The sequence below is a fragment of the Capsicum annuum genome, unplaced genomic scaffold (genome assembly GCF_002878395.1).
Source record: "Capsicum annuum cultivar UCD-10X-F1 unplaced genomic scaffold, UCD10Xv1.1 ctg81407, whole genome shotgun sequence".
In the NCBI taxonomy this organism is placed as follows: Eukaryota; Viridiplantae; Streptophyta; class Magnoliopsida; order Solanales; family Solanaceae; genus Capsicum; species Capsicum annuum.
In genome coordinates, this window is record NW_025892125.1 from 7,814 (window position 1) to 19,064 (window position 11,251).

An 11,251-nucleotide genomic window follows, 5' to 3' on the forward strand; every position below is an offset into this window, starting at 1 on the left:
TGATCAACACCTCTTTGCCACCATATGATAACAGATTTCCTTTCCAGGCTTGTAACTTTATCTTAACCCTTTTGATAAGATCAGCATAATGTTCTTTTCTTTTTTCTAGCATGGGTTATGAGACACCCTAAGTATATCAAAGGAAAGTGACCTCTTGTAAAACCTATGCACTTTTCCACCATTGTCTCATATTAGAGGCTACATTTTGAGGCAGGTAATAAGAACTCTTATCCTTGTTAACCTTTTGCCTGATTGAACCTCATACTCCTGCAAAATTGACACAATTTTCTCTAAAGAATACTTATTAGTTGAAGCAAATATAATAGTGTCATCTGCATAAGCAAGATGATTCAAATTAGCACTCCATTTGGGTAAACCATACCCTACAAATTGAGTATCTTCAAATAAGGAATTTAAGGCCTTGCTTAGAACCTCTACTGATAGAACGAATAAAGCAGGGGACAAAGGATCCCCTTGCTTCACTCCCCTGGTAGAATGAAAGAAACCATGAGATTGACCATTAACCAAGATAGAATACCAGTTATTTGAAATTATCCTCCAAATAATATCAACAAATACTTCTGAAAAACCCATTTTCCTTAGAACTTTCATAAAAAAAAACCAAGATACTCTGTCATAAGCTTTAGCCATATCTAGCTTTATGGCAACATTGGAAGGTTTACCCCTCTTCCTAATATCAGTGACAATCTCTTGAGCCAATAGAACATTCTCAATGATGCTTCTACCCTTCACAAAGCCTGATTGATTGCAAGAGATCAATCTGGGAAGAAGGATTTCTATTCTGTTATGAACAATCATGGAGATTATCTTGTTAATAAAGTTGCTCAAACTAATAGGTCTCAAATCTGTAAAAGCTTGTACCCGGTCTTTCTTAGACAGTAGAACCAAATTAGTATGAGTAATGGATTTAGGAAGTGTATTACCCCTACAAAAAATCACCTACCAGCTTGAGAATATTATTCCTTACAATCTCCCAGTAACTTTGATAGAATCTTCCTGTTAGTCCATCAGGGCCACTAGCACTGTCCTCGTTTAATTCAAAAACAGCCCTTTTAACTTCATTTAAATCAGGTTGTCTACAAAGTTTTACATTATATTCATCTCGGATGGATTTCTGAATATGTCTGAGAAGTGAGAAAGATGTGGCATCTCTTTCTTGGCAGAACTGATTTTGATAAACATTAACTGCTTCCGCTGCTATGTCTTGTTCATCCTCTAACCAATTTCCCTCATTGTTCTGGATCCTTTGCAAGTGCAGTCTTTTTATTCTCCCTTTGGAAGAACTTAGTATTTCTGTCACCATTCTCAAACCAATCATATCCTGACTTTTGTTGCCAGAATATCTCTTCAAAGTGTAGATATCTTCTATATTCAGCTTGAGCTCTTTGCAGTACTTCTCTATTTTCTGCTGTGGGAACCTTATCAAACAACTTTTCTTTAATCTTCACAATGTCCTCTCTAATGATAAGTTGCTTGACAATGTCACCATAAGTATCTCTACTCCATTTTGTCAGTGCTGCTTTAACTTTCTTGATATTCTCCTTGAAATCTAGAAAAGGATTCTGAGAGGCACTTGGATTCCAATTCTGTCTAACGATCTCCTTAAAATAATCGTTCTCCGTCCAGAATTTGAGAAACCTAAAAGGTTTCCTATAAATGGTCAACCTAGCTTCACACTTCAGCAACATAGGGGCATGATCAGATCCAGTTCTGGGTAGATGTTCAACCTCAGTATAATTAAACCAATCTTGCATTTGTTGATTGATTAGAATTCTATCTAATCTTTCAAAAATGCAATCATTACCAGCTCTACCATTCCACCAGGTGAATGGACTTCCCTTAAATTGTACTTCTGTTAAGTCACAAGATGATATGCAACTCCCAAAATCTTCACAATCAGCTTCATTAACTGGTAAACCACCAATCTTTTCTTCTGAATTAAGCACCACATTAAAATCACCCTCGATCAACCCTGGATTATCCATTTCTGCTTCCAATTGATATAAATCCTCCCAAAGGATCAATCTTTGATCAGAAGTACATTTAGCATACACCAAGGTAACATAAAAGCTATTTGCATGGCTGTGATGCTTTAACTGCATAGTTAGTTGTTGTTCTGTGTCTTTAATGACTGTTGTATCTACATCATTGTTTGTAAAACACCAAATCTTGCCGTTACAATTAGTTATAGCACTTGGCATCTTCAATCTCCTCCTATATTTATTGATGTATCTGGAATTCTGAAATGGTTCCATTAATCCAATGAATGAAAAATTATGGAACTTGTGAAGCATTTGCACCCTTTGAAAAGCTTGTTGAGATTTCACTGATCTTATATTCCATATAAAAGCCTTCATTGGTATCTTTTAGGGGTTGATTTAATTCTCTTTGGCTGAACTCTGATTGGCTGAGTGTTCTCTCCATTACCTTGTTTCTTTCCCTTTCTTGCATATTTCATTACCCTTGGTGATAGATCTGCTTCAATCAAGATATTCTCTAGTAAGTCATCTGACAGCTCTGATTCTGTGATACCTTTAGCAATCTGTTCTTGATATGCAATTTCTCCACCAGTGTTTTCTCCAAAGTTATGAGATACAATCTCATGTAAGATTCTGTTAGGAGATTCCATCCTAATCAATTGTGATTCATCTATCTGCATAGCAATAGGTATCTCCATCAATGCTAAACTATCATCTTGAGATTTTACATGAGGATCCACCTGAAGACTTCCTCCATCAATTGTGCAATCATGAACAGTGCTAGTATCTTCATCCCGATGGTTTGAATTTCCTTTACCTGCTTGATTGTTGCAAGTACCATCATGTATTCCTTGTAGAGCAACACTTAAAAACTCCTCGGTAGCACCTTTTACTCCTCCATTTGCATTCTGCAGCTTCTCTCCTTCCTCTCTGGAACCTATGTTGACATTTGTTTCACATTTGGACTGCTCTAAATTGCCGTTTTGTTGCAAATTAGGTGCATCACTCATTGCTGCAACTTTATTTCTTTCAGCAGGACTCTGCTTCACTGGTGATGAAATTTCCTTCTGCAATCTGGAAACAAAAGCCTTGGAGACCCAATCTTTTGTTGATTCTTTTCCACTTTTGTCGTTATCTTCCTGGTTAGTATGTTTTTGACTAGTCATTCTAGCTGCGGTGTTGCCTTGATTGCTACACTCTGTTTGCATATTATCTTCTCTATTCATTATAGCATCGTTGTGGCCTTTAGTGCTGCATTCTGCTTGCATTATGTCTTCACTGACTAAAGCTTGGAATTGATTAGTAATTGGAAGAGACTGATTGTCACTCTTTGCAATTCTTCTCCTGTCCCTAACCACATTCCAGTTTCCTGGATCCCCTACTACTCTCCCACTTGAGAGAACTTTGGCCCTTCTAGTTTGTAGTCTTGGGATCTGTTTTGCTTGAGAATTCTGTATGATGTGGTTGTTTTGACTATTGTTGTTAAAATGATAAGAATTTTTCTCTTCCTTACTCCTTAGAAATCTGCAAGTATCCTTATCATGTCCTTGCATTTTGCATTCATTCACAACAATACTTAGGGACATAATTGTAACACCCCGTAAAAGTCGTGCATGGATTAGCCTTTAATATAGTGCTCTTAGACTTAAAAACTTGAAAATTTTTCTAAGTGTAATGAGGACTTAGAGTCATTTTAGCTGGCAATCTTCGGGATACAACTTTTCAACCTTTCTTACCTCCGTTTTTAGATTTTCAAGTTGCGTTATGACCGGACAAGCTCATAGTACATCTCGGATAAGTTTCAGAATTTTTGGAATGCATAAGGCTGCGTTTGGATTTCAAAACAGTAGCAAAACGCATAGCCTGTTGCCCAGTTTTCAGCATTTCAGGGTTAACTTCAAATGATCATAACTCTCTGAATATAATGAACTGGGAGAGCTGCTACCTATCAAATGAAATATCTTTGAGTTTTATTTCCAATGCAACTAGTTTCATCCAAATCCAACATCTGAGTAAGGAGTAATACCCATTTTACTTCAGCCTATCAGTTTGTCAACTGAGGGACAGTTTCAACTTTGTTTGTTTTCTCAGGGGCATTTTAGTCATTTCACCTCACCCAAATTTCGTCTATGACACCAGATTTAGCCCCCAATTCATCAAAATATAATCCTTTTCTCAAATTTTCTCTCAAGAACATCCCTTAGGGTTTCAAACAAAAATCCCAAATAACTCAAGATTCAACCGTGGGTTTTGGAAGATAATTAGAGATTTGGAATCCCCACATCGTAGGCTTCAAGGATCATCCCTTAATTTCTTAAATAGAGGGACGCGGGGTTTTTCTAAATTCCCATGGGCATAAAAATCATGTTTTAAGAAAGAGGTTTTTGAATTCATGTACATATTCATGTTTTAAAAGCTTTAAATGATATTGTTTTAGGCTTTTGGCTTCCCCCCAAAGTGACTTGAAAATTATATATATATGTATATATGTGGTTTGCCTTGAAATATGAATTGAGAGCTCGATTTACATGAAATCCCTCTCTTGATGTAATTTTCCCATGTTTCACATGATATAGATTCTTTTGAAATACGTCTTGAAAAATCATGATATGAAATGCTTTGACTTTGATATGTTTGGAATACGATTTTGAACACGAAAGAGAGGGTTGTAAATATTGAATATACATATAATGAAAGAGTGCATAATTTTGCCAAAAGCACATGACCACCATATGTTTGCTGAAAGTTTTTGCATGGTTTTGACTTGAGTTTCGGAACATGAAATCTTTTATGTAAATTACATGTTTGGCTGGTCTGAAACTACACTTTTATGAAAGATCATGCTTAATGCATTATGGCTTAGAAATAGGACTTGCAAGTCTTGGTATGATGATACCAACTCAGACAAATGCCATAACAGACACAGACTCGTTCAGAAATCAGATTTTATCAGACTTTCATGATTAAGAAATTTTAGAATGATACATGTTCAGAAAAGGTTAAAAATTAGGCATAAAGAGATGTTAGGTGGTCCCTGAAGAAGGCGTGAACACTCTAACCCTTGCGGCACACTTGGGTTGGGGGCTTCTCCACCGAGTCAATGGTGGATTTCATATAGCTCGTGGAATATCAGACTTGTAGGGGAGTGCCACCTAACTCAGAAGTAATACAAAGATCAGAAATTATTTTGACAAGAATGTCTTATGATTTTTGAATGATGCCCATGTGTTTTCATAAGCTATTTTATACGTGATGTGTTGATGAAAATTGCTCTCATCTATTATATATATGTTCAAATACTTTATTTTGGATTGCTTCGCGTGCCAATACATTTGTGCTGACCCCCCCTCCTTCCAGGTTTTGAGACACAGTCTAGGGGTCCAGATAAACAGTAGATATTTTAGATCGCAGAGAAGATTGTACAGGGGTGAACCTTCTATATTCCAGAAGGCCTGTTTACTTTCAGATATTTATCTTTAGTTATGTTTTGGTCTACTGGGGGCCTTGTCCCAGTTTTCAGACTGTTTTGTTTAGTTCATAGTAGAGATTTCGCAGACTGAGTCAGACATTATTATTGTCCAGATATATTTTGGGTTTCAATTTTTCAGTATTATGATCACATTCAGATTGACCATGTTTCCAGATTAGATTTCTATTTTCGCATTATCTTTTATTATATGAATGTTGTGCATGATTACCAGATAGACAGAGGGCGTCCCGGGCCTTCACGGTTCGGGAATGCTCGTCAAGACCAGGGCCCCGATTCGGGTTGTGACAAACTTGGTATCAAAGCACGGTTCATGGTCCCAGGGTGTCTGCGAAATCGCGTCGGGTAGAGTCTTGTTTATGGGTGTGTAGAGCGTCACACTTATAAGTAGGAGGCTACTAGGTGTTTAGGAATGTAGCTCTTTCTTCATGTTCTAGTTTGTGCAATAGAGTCAGAATGTTCCTCTTTCATACTCTAATTCATGCTATGGTGTCGCCTATATGAAAGTAAAAAGTCATCTCAAATTCTTTCCTTACTCTAATGTCCTCAGATATGTCTCATTATTAAGGTGATTCAAGTGCAGAAGTTTAGAATCTAAATGGTATGGTCCTTTTTGATTGAACCATATAAGAGTTAAGATTTGTGCAAGGACTTGAGAAGAGTCCATTAGTGCTTCAATGTGTATTGATTCCGATGTAAACATTGATCTTGATGGAATCATGCTTTTCAGCTTGAGGTATTAATTGCATTTAGTCCCCTTCAAATTTATGTTACAAATGTCTTGCTTAAGGGGGGATGATGTGTAGTAGAATGTTGGTACTGTATTTCCACCCGAATAGTAGTATGCATTAAAGTGTTGTTGTCATGACCTATTGGTAGTGAAATTAGACCAAGAAGTTGGTGATGTGAAGTCACAAAGTTAGAAGTCAGAGTGAGGGTGAATTTTGTGTAAATGAATATTTTAGTTGAATAACCAATGTTCAAGAATGATTTACCCCCTTATGGTGATAGACTAATGTGGTAACTAGTAGCATGTGTTGATGGTATGGTGGTCCGTGGAGGAAGTGTTTGACTCCGATTTTATTTATACAGAGTAAGATGTGTATTCTTAGTTCACTGGATATTGCGTATTAAATTTCTATCTCATGTAATCTTGTCATCAAGGTGTTGTTGAAAAAAAATAAAGTCTAGTGAAGCCGTGTGGGGCTCTTTCGATTCACTAGCATAGTTGACTTGTCATTCATCTCATTTTCTTGTTCAAAATACAAAATCAAAGTCTAGTGAAGCCGTATGAGGCCTATTTCGATTCACTAGCAACTTGTTGTTCTTGTGTTGGTTTAATATATGTATAGCTGAATTTTTTTGCATAAGATTGAGTTGGTAAAGAGGTTATTCATCCTTGTGTGTTAGTTTAGTAGAAGGTAGAGAAGGAGTTGTTAGTTAGGGTGATTTGTCGGTTGCTTGAAGTGTGAAATGGCTATATTAGCCAGTAAGTTGTAAGTATAGACTCATGAATGTTTTTGGAATTTGAAGGTAGTCTAAATGTATGTTTGGATAAGTAAGCATGATGTGAGAAGCCGTATAAGTAGATAAGATTGTATGAGGTTATAGTATAAGATTAATGTCGATCATGTCTATTATGTGACTTTACCCATTGACCTTCTTTTTCTTGGTAGTTGTAAACTAGTAATACTTGTGAGAAGGTATGTAGTATATTTTTGAGGTATAGTAGTAATGTCATAAAGGTTCTTTGGTCGTGGATAGTATCTAGATAAAATCAGGTATTTGGGGTAGAATGTCCCAATTTGATGGACTAGTAAATTATGTTGTATTCTTCATGGGTGGTATTTACTGAATAAAACAAGTATGAGCTGATGCCTATGATGCCTTAAAACATGTAATTATAGTACCTAAAAGTCCCTAAGTCAACAAGGTACAACAATGCAAGCTATACAATTATCAACTACAAGCTGAAAATCTGAAAATCCTGCACATGCATGCTGAAATTTCTGCACATGCATGCCAACTTTTGTGGACCTTTTAAAGCTGGAAAATCTGCACTTTCATACCAGCCCGTGTGAACTTCCTAAAGTCTAATAAATGTTCTGCCAGCCTATTTTGACCATCTAGAAGGTGCTGGAACGTTGACAGCAATGCGGGGCATTTATTGAAGCCCCACCAAGCTCGAAAACGCGCCCGAATAGTCCGAAACATGCCCAAAATGTGAGGAGTTTAATGGGTTGTGACATTGAGCGTCACAACGTGGTTGTAAAAATAGTGACTTAAGATTAATGATGTATGTTTTGTAAGAATTATGTATAAGGTTGGGTTGTAAATCATGTTTAGCACTAGACATTAAGTTTGAACAATTGATGTCCATGAAGGTGGATGTGATGATTTCTTGGTTAATGATACTAGTTTTATGGAAGTAATCAAATAGGCTTGAATGGTATATGTGTATACACATAATTTTGTCCCTCCGAAAGATATTTTTTGCCTATTTACCTTATCCTACCGTGTATCCTCATCCGTATGATAATTCCTCTGCAAAAAGACAAAAATAACAAACCAACAACCTACCTTATCAAATGGCAACACCTCACCACCCCTCCATTTCTTGTCCACAAAGGCAAAAAGGATAAACATACACTAAAAAGGGGTCCCACGAGGGAACCTTCGAGGAAGGTGCCAAGAACCCTTTTGTTTTTTCATTTTTTTTATATACATACACACATAGGGAACAAGAACGGATAGACGATTCACGCTTCTTCTCCATTTTTCTATCAATACAACACATACACGAATAGAGAGAAAGAGAGGAGGGAGAGCTCTCAATCATCTTTTTCTCGACAAAAATACACTCGCATACTCTCAGCACGCCGGAAAACACACCCTCTCACCAGAAACACGTTCTCTCACCAAAAAAAAACATACGAACGCACGCATCCAGTAAGAAAAATGAGATAATGGAGGGCGATTGACGGGGATTGGGAAAATAATAGCGATATCGGAGTGTTTTGACCAAAATTCGGTAAGAAACAGCGAAGTTGGTGCGAGATCTGTCATTTTCTTGAGTTTTTCCGGCGAACCTTTTGCCGGAATTAGTTTACAGGTCGTCGTCTACTCGTTTCAGTCCCAAAATCCAGAAATCTTGTCAGTTTCCTTAGATTTTTGAGTAGATTTGGATGGAAAAACGATGTGTTCGCCGGAATCTGACCCTTCTCGTTGGTTTTGGTCACTGTCAACTCACCGGAGTTCAATTCCTATAGGTTTTTTTCAGTTCTTCACCGAATTTAGAGAGCTTTGGGTTCGTCTATTTCGTGATTGGTTATTCGTTATCGTGCTTTAGGGGTATATCACAATCTAGTGGGTTCAATATTCATGAGTTGGAGCTCGGCTCATTGTTGGGGTCTCCGTTCGAGGATTTCGGTCTCGGATTTTTTCTTATTATCAACAAAAACAAGTTCTATTGAGGTCCATTTCCTTAACCCGTTCTTTTTTATTTATCTTGATTTGTTGAATTGATTGTAATTATGCGTGGAGTGATTACGATTGTTTGATCTAGTTGATGTTATGGTTATGTGCTAGTTGATTTGATTTCGATGATATGTGGAACGAATTTGAGTAATTTTGGTGGTGATTGATAAAAAGGGAACTCGGGTGGGAATAGAGAAATTGATAAAATTAGAATGTAGATTAACTTTGGTTTATTGTTGTTTAATTAGGAATAAGCATGAATGTGATAAATTTATGACCTGTTGAAATGGATAGGCAATATAGGTTTGGGTAGGAAGAAATCTAGGATGTGATGTGTTTGATCGAATGTTTAAATGTGTGTTTTGAACGTTTTGTTTAGTTAGTCAGCTTATTTAATTCAAATGTATTATTTGGCCGAAGAATGCCCCGAGGGATTTGTGTTTATTCACCGGGGAATGCCCCGACGTATTATGTTGGCTTAAGACGTTTGTGAGGAAGGCCCGGGGCGTCGGGTAAAGCATAGGAGTAGTTTAGGATTAGTTTGGAATAGAATAGGTTTACATTTTTGCATTTTTTATTTTTCAGGACTGTATAATTGGACTGGACATTATATTTTGGATTATTTTATTTTGTTTGCTTGACTGATTGTTTTTTGCGTGCTTTGTGTGGTTTATGCATTTGTAATGTCAATTTAGCCGATACGCTCTTCCAAGCGACCGTGGTCAAACCACGGGATCGAGGGGTGCCTACCACCTTCCCCTCGGTCAACAGAATTTCTTAGCTGGAATCTGTGTTCGCAAACCAGTATTAAAGAGTCAAAACCATTTTGAAAAAGGATATCCATGGGTGACTTGACACACCCGATTTATGCCAAGTGGCAACTCTGAGTTTTGATTGTTAAAAATAATCCTTTTTCGAAACAAATTTTCATCTTTTGTCACTTTAATAATTAAAACCCTTTCGACCCTTAAAATATATCTTTTTGGGGTTAAAAAAGGGGTGTGACAGCTCTGGCGACTTTGCTGGGGAATCTTTTCAAAATTCGGTCTTATTTTTGGAGTCGTATCGGCTTTGTTTGGCATTATGGGTGTATAAACATTGTTTGTGATTATTGTTTGTGTTATTGTTATCACTGTTGTGCGTTTTCGTGCTCTTTGTGTACAGTATTTATCCTATATGTTACCGCTTTTATATCTGGTATCATGTGTCTACCCCAGGCCTTCTTTTTACTAAAGCCAATAGTACACGTGTTGTACACAACCTCTAGTTGAGTCACCCTTATTTGAGGGGGGGAGCTGTCGGTGTTATGGAGTAGGTGGAAAGCTAAGTAGCCACTATCGACCATACGCTCCCCCGAACAGCCTTGTTAGTGAACCACAACGTAGGTCAGCCTTTAGGTCATGCTTATGTGCATCATACTGAGACCTAGGAGGACCCACATGGCCCTTTGTAGGAGACTCACCTCTAAAGCATCCCTACGTGCTAACTGTTGCATCTTTAAGGGTAACGTGGTCATTTGACGGACTGATTTGAAAAAAAAATTGTTAGGAGTAAGGTGCGTAGGCAAAAAAAAAGCGAAAAAGAAAAAAAAAAGAAAAAAAAGAAATTTTTTTTTAGAAAAAGTGGGTCGAAAAGAATGAATCAAAAGGAGTGTCGTAGTTTATTTTAGAGTTCTTTATGGCTTTTGTTCTTCACGATCCAAAAGCTCAAAAAGATTTTTTTTTACTTTTTGCATTTATCTTCTCAAAGTACCGTAAGTTCAACAAAAAAAAAGAAAAAAAAAAGAGGGTTTTGTTTGCCTTTTCTACTTATTTGTCAAAAGCAAAAAATACCAAAAAGATTTTTCTTCATAATTGGTGGTGTCAGTCTTAGTTGAAGTGTCTAGTTGAAAATCCAAAAAGTTTTTATTCGTTTGTTTTTGGTTGTGTCTCTTAAGTTAGGGTCAATTTATTAGTTAATCATTAATTGTCCAATCTGGACGAACTACGCATACCTGATTCCCTTCCCTCGGGTTGGAATACGTAGGCAACCCTCGGTGGGTCCGGTAATCTTTTTTTTGGCCTTTGTTTTATTATTAGCCTAGGTCTCTCACCCCATAATCTAGAGTTTTTAGCCAAGTAGACTGATTTTGCTCAGTACTTCTGTTCGGCAAATTGGATTCATGAAGTGGTCTATCCCATCGACATATGTCTGCGTTAAAAATCCCAAGGGTTGGGAATCTTCTGCTCCTATCAAATTTTTGAGATAACGTCTTACGTGTTATTACCGGATGGTTTTGTCCACCAAT

The 11,251-nt window shown here is 37.1% G+C and overlaps 1 long non-coding RNA gene across 1 annotated transcript; it reads left to right on the forward strand.

Moving 5' to 3' along the window:
* Nucleotides 1–61: 61 nt before the first annotated feature.
* On the forward strand, nucleotides 62–5,663 carry LOC124895339. Its single transcript, XR_007051664.1, has 2 exons — nucleotides 62–3,142; nucleotides 5,358–5,663. It is a non-coding gene; the product is annotated as an uncharacterized LOC124895339 (long non-coding RNA).
* Nucleotides 5,664–11,251: the final 5,588 nt, after the last annotated feature.